The sequence below is a fragment of the Mus caroli genome, unplaced genomic scaffold (assembly GCF_978045245.1).
Source record: "Mus caroli unplaced genomic scaffold, Mus_caroli_1 scaffold_12, whole genome shotgun sequence".
In the NCBI taxonomy this organism is placed as follows: domain Eukaryota; kingdom Metazoa; phylum Chordata; class Mammalia; order Rodentia; family Muridae; genus Mus; species Mus caroli.
This window is the reverse complement of record NW_028227267.1, coordinates 120,747,586-120,760,288: the sequence shown is the minus strand read 5'-3', so window position 1 is coordinate 120,760,288 and position 12,703 is coordinate 120,747,586. Positions and strand designations below refer to the sequence as shown.

At 40.7% G+C, this 12,703-nt stretch overlaps 1 protein-coding gene across 2 annotated transcripts in view; it reads left to right on the top strand.

Annotated features, from left to right (window-relative positions):
- The first annotated feature begins 6,468 nt into the window (after positions 1-6,468).
- The window catches only part of Nalcn (sodium leak channel, non-selective), a 324,306-nt gene continuing 318,071 nt past the window's right edge, over positions 6,469-12,703 (top strand). Inside the window, exon 1 of one of the 2 annotated variants that reach the window (XM_029469212.2) lies at positions 6,469-6,789. The gene's annotated coding sequence lies outside the window, so the exon portion shown is untranslated. Of the gene's footprint in view, positions 6,909-12,703 lie in introns of both variants that reach the window. The other variant, XM_029469211.2, reaches the window with a different exon arrangement.

Genomic DNA, 12,703 nt, shown 5'->3' with positions numbered 1-12,703 from the left:
GTACCTGGACTTTTGGCTACTTTGTGAGTTTCCTTTACTACCACCCTTCTCCATTCCAACCACCCAATACTAGGTAGGAGAGAAAGGAGGCTAAAGGGGAAAAAGGGCTTCAATATCGTTAGACTATTTGCTGCTGATTTATCTTCATCTTCAGGGTATCTCAAACAAGCAACCAGCAACAAGCAACCAACAACCAACAACCAACAACCAACAACCAGCAACTTCCAGAAGCAGAAGCAGCAGGAGCAACAGATGCAGCAGGAGCAGCAAGAGTAGCAGGGGGATGGGGAGGAGCAACAGGAAGATGAGGAGCAGCAGGAGCAGCAGCAGGAGCAACAGGAGCAGCAGGAGCAGGAAGAGAGGAGGAGGAACAGCAGCAGGAGCAGGAGGAAGAGGAGCAGCAGAAGGAGGAGGAGCAGCAGAAGCAGCAGCAGGAGAAGGAGCAGCAGAAGGAGGAGGAGGAGCAGCAGGAGCAGAAGGAGCAGCATGAGCAGCAGGGGCAGGGGAAGAAGCAGCAGGAAGATGAGGAGCAGCAGCAGCAGGAGGAGGAGCAGCAGAAGAAGCAGGAGCAGTAGCAAGAGCAACAGGAGCAGCAGAAGTAGGAGCAGCTGGAGCAGAAGGAGCAGCTGGAGCAGGAGGAGGAGCAGCAGCAGCAGTCTCTCTCAGAGCTCTTGCATTTTTATATCTTCTCAAGAATCCCCAAACACCATATGCTTGCAAAAGCTAGAAGCTAGCAAAATCATGGCCCTAGCAGAGCACGAGGCAAACCATAGTCAATCTGAAGCAGCCCCATATCCCACACCTGAGATTAAAACACAAACAAATTCCCAAAGCATTTCTATAATTTTAAAGAAACTGAAATTCTCACCACGGATTTTAAGGTCTACCAAGAAGCAGTTATGACATAGACAAGTTGAGAAGCTATACATATAGACAGCCTATTCTAACTGTCCTCCAGTGTCTCATAATTGAGAAAATTTTTGCTACAGATGATTTCACACACATCCTTGTACCTGATAATTACTCTTAATCACCTAATCAGAAGATTTTACTTGAAGATAAAAGGTATAATACCATGTTTTGATCCAGATAAGTGCTTGCTGGTAACAGTGAAGAAAACTCTTTTTAAACTTGTTCTCTCTAGTTGTCTAGCTATACTTCCTTGGGGACCAAAGCTTAACATGAAAATAATATCATTGAAAACAAATCAGCCATTTGGGACTTAGCATGCATAAGAACCTTGCCATTGATACATGAACCATAAAGTGCTTCATTGCCTGGAGAATAAAAAACAGACAAAACACAACACAGTTGACATTCAAATGCTATTTACCATTATCTTTTTTTGTAAAAAGCTTAATTTGTAATTAATAAAAAATTTAAGTCTCTGAATGCCACTGAATTACAAACATTTTCTTTCACAGTGTATACAAATCATGGATTTTGCTTTTAAATACATACTGCATCACTAATATAAAAGAAAATTTTAACATCTAAATATATTCTGATTTGCCAACTCCATAAGAACATTAACATACATATTGCTTAGATGAAAAGAATCATTTTAGAATATTGGAAATATGTTCAAGGACTTGTGGACTAATGCTTCTGGGGATAAGAAGGTCTAGATTTTGTTTTGTTTCTGTTGAAACATTTTTAAGACCTTTTTTACCAGCACATAAAATGTTTTTACACCCATGAGTACAGCATGGTATTTCAATATATCCATACATCTCTACATATCTTATAGTTAAAATCAAGATAAGATTCTCTCCTTACCACTACAGTATGTTTGAGGGTCCCTTTTCTTATTATTCACAAATATATGATATTTAACAGATGACTGTATTCCTCGGGATTAGAAAAGTTGCCCTGGGCCTTCCACTAGACTTCACAAACCTGAGCAAGTCAGAAGCTATAGGGAAGTCTGCCTGGGAACTCTGATTCCAGAGCCGATCTGGTACCATTATGACATGCAGACATGTGAGACTTGCAGAGAGGGAAGGAAGTAGTTCAAAAGAGCCGACCAGGAGGGGGCAATTACTGAACTGTAAAAAAATAAAAGTAACAACAACAACAAAAAAATCCTTTGCAGTATTTAACTTACAAATAAATGATTGGAGCTGTGCACCCATAAAAAGGTAAAGAGCTATTCAAGGTCTCTATCTAGAACATTCAGGACAAGGGAAGACTATGGTTCTAGTGTTATTGCTGTTGCTGTGATAAAATATCCTGACCAATACAATTTAGAGAAGAAAGATCACTGCAGGAGAGCCAGTCACATGGCATCCAGAGTCAAAGGAAGAAAGAAACCAGTGCATTTGTGCCACCCTCCCCCTACACCTCCCCCCTTCCTCTCTCCTTCTTTCTGCTGCTGCTTCTGCTGCTGCTCATGCTCAGCTGGCTTTTTACATTCTTCCACACTATGAAATGGCAACACCTACATGTAGTAAGAATTTGGTTTCATAAAAAAACCAGTTATGTTATGTGATTATGTTTTTGTCTTAATCCCATGTGTATAGGTTTAGAGTTTTCAAAACCTATTTTAATAAGGGTTCTCAAGTGCTTTGATCCCTGCCACTTCTACCCCACCATCTAAAGGTTGGGAAGAAAGATGGTAAATAGGACAAGGGGATATGGATCTGTTTAGAAGTAGTTTTTTGGGGTAATTCCAATCTCTGTTTGTTAGGATACCAACAATACAGTTCAAAAGCGCCACCAAAACATGAATCAGCAATGAATGACAGCACAAACTGCCAGGCCTCTGACAAATTGTCATGAGTCAGCAAGAGTGACCAGGACCAGCTGGAATGCCAGGAGTTCTCTGGTGTGCCTCTCTCAACAAAGTGAAGATCAGCGAAGATACAAGACCAACGAAGCTTTGCAAGGCTAGTTATGTAAGCATCCCATCACTGTCCATTGAGTCCTATTTAAACTCTCTTCAAACATTGCATGTCCCTTCATGGATCTTGCTCAGCAAAATGGCATGTGAGAATGCATCACATGACACAACCAGAAGCTTCCACTTTAGGTGTGGAATAAGGAACTATTTCACAGCAAGTGATTACGATTTGTCTCATGCACTAGCAGGGCCATGATCTTTCTCCTGCTGCAAATAGTTTTATTCAGTGCCATAGCTCTGAGAGAAGCATGGGCATGCTTCTTCTTCCTGCTGCTCCTGGTTGCTATTGCTGCAGTTTATCAAGTGTTCCTGAGCAAAGAGATAGCAAGAAGTAGTTGGATATACTGAAAATGAAGATTGGACTGGCCCCAAGAAACTTAATGCCTCTAACCAACAGGAAGTGGACTAAAGAGGTCTATGTTCCCTTCTCTACTAAACTTCTTTATTTCATACCTAGCTTTGTGGGTTTGGAAGGAGTTAGGGTGGAATAAGAGTTGGAAAAGAAGGTCAGAGTTATAAGAATACAGTAAAATAGAAAAAAAATATGTCAACACTTACATTCTGAATGGATCATCTTACCTCAATTAACCATCAAGACAACCCTCACAGATATGCTCACAGACTCGATTAACGGAGATATTTCTCATTAAGATTCTCTTTGATGTGACTTTAAGATGTTCACAATTACAACTACCCAGCAAAACTACTAACCAGAAATGTCTCCCCCACAGAAACTCTTCATAATGATTTCCTAAACATCCAACATAGGCCTTGACCACTGGGACCCCACAACTAAGCAATATGTCTACCTGTCTCTCCCCTTGCTCCAGCTGTTATGAGCACCGCTGTACATTGTGTTAGCTTTTCTAAGCCCTTCTCATTCAGACATCTTTCTGCCTAGACAAACTTCTATATCCAAAAAACCATATCAGTGAGTTTTTGAATGGGTCTATTTAACCTTTATTTTTATATGCCAAGAGTCTCTAATAGAAAAATCATCTTATCAATAACCAAAGGCAAGTAGGTCTTGAAATCATATCACACAAATAAGTGTATACTGATTTAGTGCATGCCATTCAAAGATCCTTGAACAATTATCTAAGCATAAGATACCTATATATCACATATAATTGAACTGTAATCTACTAGAATTCTTCTCCAATAGAATCAGGTGGACATATTTCCATGGCTCACACAACATCCCCCCTGAGGATCCAAAATTTTCTCTTTTAATATGGTTACTCTTTTCTTAGTAATTCACTATGAGTTCAAAGGGGATAACAGTGTTGGGTAGATATAAACAGTGGGAACAGATGAGTTATTCAGAAGCAAGCATCCTGGTTGCATCGATTCTTCCTGTCATGTGATTTCTAAGCACTGTTTTGGGTCTGAGTACAACTTCCTGGAAGCCAAAAATTTCAGTATAAGTTGCACATTGTTTTGGCTTCTCCTGCTCTGCTGCACAACTCCCTGAATCTACACTGCTTCCCCTTCCATCTCACACTGTCTAAAACAAATTTAACCCTATATCTCACACATGGAAACTTCTCTTTCTAGGACAAGGAGCTGAAGCAAGAAGAGGTGAATGGAGACTGTGCATGCCTATAAAAAGGAGACATGGGATTTCCCCAGCTGCTTCTTACTATCTGGGTTACAGATGTGTCCTAATCAGGTAGCTCAACATTGTATAATAAATTGAAAATCTTAAGGTATTCAAATGTTAGAAATTGAACTTAACTTGTCAAAAAAAGTTGCAATACATGGAAAAAACTGTGAATCACATGAACTTACAGAAGAGCAATTCTGGAGAAGACATTTGTCCATGTTTTCCCATTTTGACTGAAAGAAAATTAAAGGACTAATGAGGAGGTAGAGTGGATTAGTAAGGCATTTGGAATACAAGTGTCTGCTTCCGTAACGATGGTTTCTTTCTTTATACAGTGAATTCCTAGATTCCAGAATGGATGTGTTGAGCTTCTCCGTACATTCCTGAATCCCACGGACTTTGCTTGAGTCCCTTAGACTGCATCATCCAGGGGACTATGTATAGCTCCTAAACAGGAATCAGATTTGTCAGTGGAGATATGGCAATTACGAAAGAGCAGGTTCTGAAGTGCCTGTCTGATGTAGAGTATTGCTGAGATAGTGAAAAAACACTACTGAAAAAATGCTGTTCAATTTTTTTTATCAAAATCTTGGTGTTACCATGTTTCATGATCATGTTTTTCTACCCCGAGTGATATACCATTATGTATTTTAACACTAGCAAAAAAGTACTATTTAGGTTTTTTGTTTTAAAAGGAAGTAGCAACAGAGATGATGAAATGAACCAGTAATAAAACTTAAAATAAATTAGTTGTGGATTTACCAGTTGTACTGGCTGGTTTTGTGTGTCAACTCAACAAAGGCTAGAGTTATCACAGAGGAAGGAGCTTCAGTTGGGGAAGTGTCTCCATGAGATCCAGCTGTGGGGTATTTTCTCAATTAGTGATCAAGGGGGAAAGGCCCCTTGTGGGTGGGACCATATCTGGACTGGTAGTCTTGGTTCTATAAGAGAGCAGGATGAGCAAGCCAGGCGAGGCAAGCCAGTAAAGGACATCTCTCCATGACCTCTGCATCAGCTTCTGCTTCCTGACCTGCTTAAGTTCCAGTCCTGACTTCCTTGGTGATGAACAGCAGTATGGAAGTGTAAGCTGAATAAACCCTTTCCTCCCCAATTTGCTTCTTGGTCATGATGTTTGTGCAGGAATAGAAACCCTGACTAAGACACCAGTATTGAAATTATTTTTAATTTTATTATGAAAATGTTTAATCCTTTGTCTGAATTACAGCTTTTTATACAGTTGGTAATTCTGAAGTTTTTAGCAATTTGATGGAAAAACAATCTCACATTTCTATATATTGTGAAACACTGATTATTAACATGCCCCTTTAAGGAAACATCAACAAAAACCTACCAAACAACAACAGAAACAAATACTCCACAAAGAACCAAATAGGGTTGTGAAGATTGGTTTGTTTGTAAAGGTGGCAAATTAAATATATAAGGCTAGAAAATGCTTGTTTAAAGTGTGTGTGTGTGTGTGTGTGTGTGAAATTTTACGTTGGTTGCTAGAGATACAACATTTTGTGACAGGCAGTTGTTTTTCACTTAAGTTTCCTTTTAGAGGAAGCTTCATCTGATCCTTAGTGCTTCAAAGACAACTGCGAAAGGCATGCTTTTGTGTATATGTGATAGTGAAATCACAGGCTGGGAACTCCTGCATGATTGCTAAAACCAACTGTGGGCAAATAAACCTTTAGGAATGAGAGTGCAGTGGACGGTGTCTCCTGGGCCTGAACAAGGTAGTTGAGATGCAAAATGTCCCTACACTTATTCTACTGGATTCCCTACAAGACCTCAGCTTCAGCCTACCCTAGTGCTGCAAATAGAGTATAGAGTTAACCATGTATGAACACCCTTTATTTAGCCTCTATCTACATGATGACATATTTAAAAGACTGAAAAATTACTGATGTATTTATTACTTAGCAATTTCATACTTAGGAGGGCACCCTTAAGACACCACTGTATAAAGTAGGACTACAGTAGCACACAGGCCTAGAGAAGCAGAAGCCCCTAGAACAGCCTGAGAAGACTGCCCAGCTGTTGCTGAGACTGGCTGCTGGAGGAGAGAGGGAAGCCACCTGCAAGTACAGACCCTGGCACTGGCCACCAGCTGCGGCGGCGCTGCCTTGAGCATCCTCTGTAGCTCGCGCAGCAAAGCCAACTGCAAAAGGCAAGCGAATAAACGCAAGGCCAGGACTCCTGCAGCTCTCCCGGTGCCCCTCGCTCGTGCGGCAGACGCTAGTGCAGAACCAGCACGGAGCTGACTGAGCCGCCATAGGTGAGGGGCCGCGTCCCCACCCGCTCAGGCCGGCGCGCCCCGCACGGATCCCGCTTGCCGCCGCCGCCGCCGCCGCTGCAGCCCCAGCACCATGACCACTCCGCGCGCTGCGGTTACAGGTTGGTTATGGCCGCTGGCCCTGGAGGCTGCGGCGAGGCGGGCACAGCGTCTTACACCGGAGGCCGGGAGGCGTCCCGCTAATCCTTCGCTGGGGCCTGGCCTGGGCAGGGTTCTGGGAATGCAGGAGGCGGCAGACAGCTCAGTCTGGGCACGCAGGGAAGGGACTCTGGGAGCCACTGTGCGCTACTGTGCGCCCTCTGGACCCCCGTGCAAGCTGCTCCCAAGTGGGCCTTTGGAAGCCTTGGGCCGCTGGATGGGGCCTGCCCAGCCTTGGCATCCAGCAGGTGCTGGAGGTGGGGGAAGCAGGTGGCTGGGGGTGGGGCTGACATGCATCCAGACCCTCACTATGCTGGCCCTGATTGCTAATGGCCTTGATTGCCTCTGGCCTTCACCGGGGTCAACCCACAACTGGGAGGAGGGTTTGGGGAGTACCTCTGCTCCATCAGCTTTTGGGAAGGCCTTCTGGGCCTTGCCCAATCCCATAATCCTGCGGACTGCTGTTTGCTAATTTGCTCTCATTTTATTAATTGTTCTGTTTGAGCAGCTGTCATTAGAGTGGCCCTTATCAGCAAGCAAAGTTTGGTCTTGCCAAAGCAACTGCATTTTGTCTTTGAACCTTTAAGAGCCCAGTTTGGAAGGCCTGGCTAGAGTCTGGAAATGGGTCCAGAACTGTGTGACCTAGGGGTTAGTTATTTCTCTGACTTTAATGTTCCTTTAAGACAACATAATGTCCCCGAACCTGGACACTATGTTCTTTACTAGAAAAAAAAAAATCAGCTTTGGGCCCAAATTTCCAAGGACTGTATTGTGAAAGATGTGTGAACACACACACACACACACACAAACAGACAGACAGACACACACACACATGACCTTTGGAAGATTTCCTCAATTTCCCTGTGGGAAATGGGAAGTGAGGCCCCTTGTGGCTTTTTTTTTTTTTTTCCTGTAATCTCATCTCTCATGTGGGATCAAAAATTAACAGGTAGCTGTTTTTGCTTTTGTTTTTAAATTTTTGATTCCTTGTTCCATAGCTTCTGCTGTGTCTTTGTTACCTGGGAGAGGAGCAGGGACTGTGGCAGTTTCTTAACAGCAGGAGTCTTTTTATATCCAGATTGTCCAACAATCCAAATAAGAGCCACGCCTTCTCAGATCTCCACAACCTCAGAAATTGATTTCTGAATTGATTGGTTCCGTTCTGTTCTATGTGGGTGTTACAGTCTCCTCTGATATAATTTTGTGCCATTATATAAATCCATATAAGGAAAGGGAAAAACTTGAGCTTTGCCAAATAGCTAAAAGAAAAAAATTGTGTGAAAGGCCATTGGCTTCTCTTACCTGATCACAGGTGAGTAATGTACTTTTACTGGAGAGGATGGGATTAGAAGTACTATAAAAACAAATCCATAATTTGTGAAATGGTAACAATACAGTTACAACTTTGGGTATGGCTTGCAAGGATATTCAAGAGGGGGGAAAAAGTGCACATTTAAAAGAAGAAAATCTACTCAGAATCATTTGCTCACAGTTCAGATATCTAAAGGATTTATAGTGTTTTATTTCCCCTTGTGGATGGCAGTATGTTCCACTTGCTTTTTTTCTCTTTCCCGCATAAAGAGTGACTGTATGTGCCTGTGTGTATCTGTGGGAAAAATATTTATTTTATCAGTGGTGCTAAGATAATTTTAGATTTATATGCCTGGGTGGAAAACAAGTCACACGTAGATCTCCGTAAGGAAAAATTCAATCTCACCCATGATAGTCTAATGTAAGCCAGGTATTGAACTAGGATCTGGGTGTTCTGTAAAGGAAAGAAATGGGCCTAGCCCCTAAGAATCTAACAGGAAAGGACCCATGTATTTTCATGTGTGCTTTGTCAAGCAGTGAGGAGTACTCCATTCTCGTTTGGGTCTGGAAACGATGCTCTTATGCTTCCAGAGTCTGTAAATTATCCCTCCTCCCAATGGTATCTGCTTTAGAACTTGAATACCTATCCAGTCATATGAGTCTCATCCATGTCAAGGACTTTCCCAAGAAGTTTTGTGCCTTCATAACTTTCCCTGTACAGACGATGTAATATTTTGAATATGTGTTTTCTTCTAAATATTTCTTATATATTTTTGATATTATAATTACATCATTTCTCTCTTCCCTTTCCTCCTTCCAATTCTTCCCATATACTCCTCCTTGCTATCTTTCAAATTCATGGCCTGTTATTTCATTATTGTACATGTTTACATATGCATATTCATATGTATAACTAATTATAACCTACTCAGTCTATATAATGTTGCTTGTGTGTATGTGTTTAGTCTGACCATTTGGTATTGGATTACCACTTGGTGTGCTCTTTCCTATGCAAGACCATTTACCCTCCTTTCAGCATTCCTGAGTAGTCCTCTCAGCATTCCTTAGTGGTTCTTGGTGTACTGTCTACAATAGCATACCCATTGCTGTTGTCCTTGTTCAACAGGCGTTTATGCAGTCATGTTGGTAAAACTAAATAGGGTTTTAATTTAAATAATAAAGGAAATAGAGGCAAAACATAGGAAAAAAGAGACATCCATATAGTTTTTTTTAACAACCTAATACAAATGATTACAACATTCACATTTTTAGTAGCCTTAATAGCCTTGTTAAATTCAGAATTTTGCATAGCTGTGGTCATAATGTTGATCAGTCTTTATGCCATTGGTTTTACATACTATTTTTTTATAAACATTTGAAGTATTTCTATATAGTTTGCTTACTTTAAAACTTTGTAAGACTATATAGCACTATCCTCAACAAGCATAGCCTCACTTGATAGACTGTTACATCTGTCATTGGCTACTTGTTGCTTCTTCTTTTTCATAGGACATAATGATACATTAATCAAATGCTATCTTAAGTGTTTCTTTTTTCTGAAAAATTATTTAGTATTCTTAGCAGCTGAGTTATCACTTCAACCCCATAAAATATAATTTTAAATATAAGTACTATATTCCATGCTTTACATATAAACCTGACATTTTAAAAACATGTGTGAGTGACATTCCCTCTGGAAATAAATAATAACCTGACCTTATGACCTTTGAGCTATTTAGATTTGTGAGAAATTCTCCTGTAAACAAAGTAACAAAATTAAACCTTTATATTGAAATGCAAGAATTTTTAGGCAAAATAGGGGTGTTGCTCAGTCTAATGTTTTGCTTTTTCCTTTTTTTAACATAAACTTCAAATAAGTGAACAAAGGAATTTTATTTAAAACTGTGCACCCACAAGTTGAGGAAGAAAAGGAACATAGATTCTGGACCTTAGAAACAAAGCCTTTGGGTTGAGTCCATAGAGATGCTACAGTTTACAGCTCTCTCTAGGAGAGTCTTACAAACAGAAGAAAGAGAAATTCTAGAACAACCTCCTAATGTTAGGACGGTGATGATTAACCCTGGACACTGGATGTTAGTGAGACAAATGCTTCACTTCTGAAGCATTTTCCCCAGCAGGTCCCAGGGCAAGAAGAGCTAGACCCAAAGGAATATGCTCATCTGTCAGGGACTGAACCAGTTAGTCCAGAGGAGGAGCAGGTGCAGAGCTCCAGGGACATAGCTAAAGAAGATTAGAAATACAAAAGACCAGAACCCTGTAGCCAAAGGAGTCATTTGTGGGGAGATCAAGAGGGAAAATTATATCCAATTATACAAAGGAAAGAGATGAAAGGAACACTTTGTCTGCAGAGAGGATGGCATGTCTGGAAGATGGCCAACAAAGACATACACACATGCTCTTCATGACCAAGAAAACAGCACAAATGGAACACAGCCATGTTTCAGAGTGAAATAAGATCATTTTCCACTTTTAGATAAAAAGTATCCAAATACACGGATCAAAATAGGCAGTCATGTGCCAGGAAAAATAAATAGAGCAGAGCCAATGTCTACATATAGCCTGGTGAAGACTGAATTTGAAAATGAGAAGGAAAATAACTCATCAGCATTCTGACCAAGTGTTTGATTTCTTTTTAAATTATATGTGTGCAAATTTCAGACTGACTTGATACTCTCTATCCCAAGTTGTCAATAAACAGTAAAATAATATTCTAAAAATGAAATGAAAAAAATATTACAGAACAATTACTGTATAGGCTCAAATAAAAGAAGATGCATACAAGGCTTGAAAGCAGTGAGATTGAAGTACATGAATATCAGAAAATCAGTTAAATAAAGAGAAAAATTACTTTGAGGCACTTATATTTGCTATCTTCAATAAAGTTCTGAGTGCAGATTCCTTACAAATATAAACTTAGCATTATAGAATGGATATTTTAAAGTATTGTTGATAGCTAAAAGTAATATGGGTGGGAAAAATGTGGCTTGGAAATTTTGTGGCTTCTCACAGCTCTGAGAGCTAAAAGGACATTAGGAATGAAAACTCCAGGTGAAGAAGCAAAGAAAATGGAAAAATGAGAACTACAAAGGAAAGAAAAATGTAAAAGCTGGAAATTAATTGGGTGAGTTAATAGTAAAGTACAAAAGCTCTGTATCAGGCAGATAACAAGTGTTACATTATTTCGAGTCCTTAGTGTATATTAATATTTCTGTGGCATATTTTTATTGTGAGTGGTGATGAGTTTCTTAGGAACATTTTCTAATATATTCTCTGACTATACTCACCTCACAGCCTTTTCTACCCCTCCTTTCCCACAAACTGGCCTCCTTCCTTCTCTTTGACTTTTGCTTTCATGCTATATACATGCATATGAATATATTATATAGATATATGTATATATATGATTTTATGCATCTACAAACAATCTGCAGTCTACAAGTGAGAGAAGTATTGATCTGTGCAACTGGCTTACTTGGCTTAATATGATGATCTCCAGTTGTAATTTTTTATTGGATATTTTCATTATTTACATTTCAAATGTTTTCTCCTTCCCAGGACTCCCCTTTGCAACCCCCCTATCCCACCCCACCACCACCTCTATGAGGGTGCTCCCCCACCCACCCACTCCTATCTTCCCTCCCTGGTATTCCCCTATACTGGGGCATTGAACACCCTTAGGCCCAAGGGCCTCTCCTCCCACTGATGTCCAACAAGGCCATCCTCTGCCACATATGTGACCAGCACCATGGTTCCCCCCATGTGTATTCTTTGGTTGGTGGTCCAGCCCCCAGGAGTTCTGGGTGTCTACCCGGTTGACACTGTTGCCTCCTCCATGGGGCTGCAAACCCCCTCAGCTCCTTCAGTTCCTTCTCCAACTCCTCCATCAGGGACCCCGCACCCAGTCCAATGGTTGGCTGCAAACATCTGCCTCTGTATTTGTCAGGCTCTAACAGAGCCTCTCAGGAGACAGCCACATCAGGCTTCTATCAGCAAGCTCTTCCTAGCATCCACAATTGTGTCCAGGTTTGGTGGCTGTATATGGGATGGGTCCCCAGATGAGGCAGTCTCTGGATGACCTTCCCTTCAGTATCTGCTCCACAATTTGTCTCCATATTTCCTCCTGTGAGTATTTTAATCTCCCTTCTAAGAAACACTGAAGCATCCACATTTTAGTCTTCCTATTTCTAGGGCTTCATATGATATGTGAATTGAATCTTGGGTATTCCGAACTTTTGGGCTAATATCTACTTATCAATGAGTACATACCATGTGTGCTGTTTTGTGTCTGAGTTACCTCACTCAGGATGATATTTTCAAGTTCAATCCATTTGCCTGTGAATTTCATGAAGTCATTGTTTTTAATAGCTGAGTAGTATTCCACTGTGTAAATGTATCATATTTTCTGTATCCATTCCTCTGTTGAGGG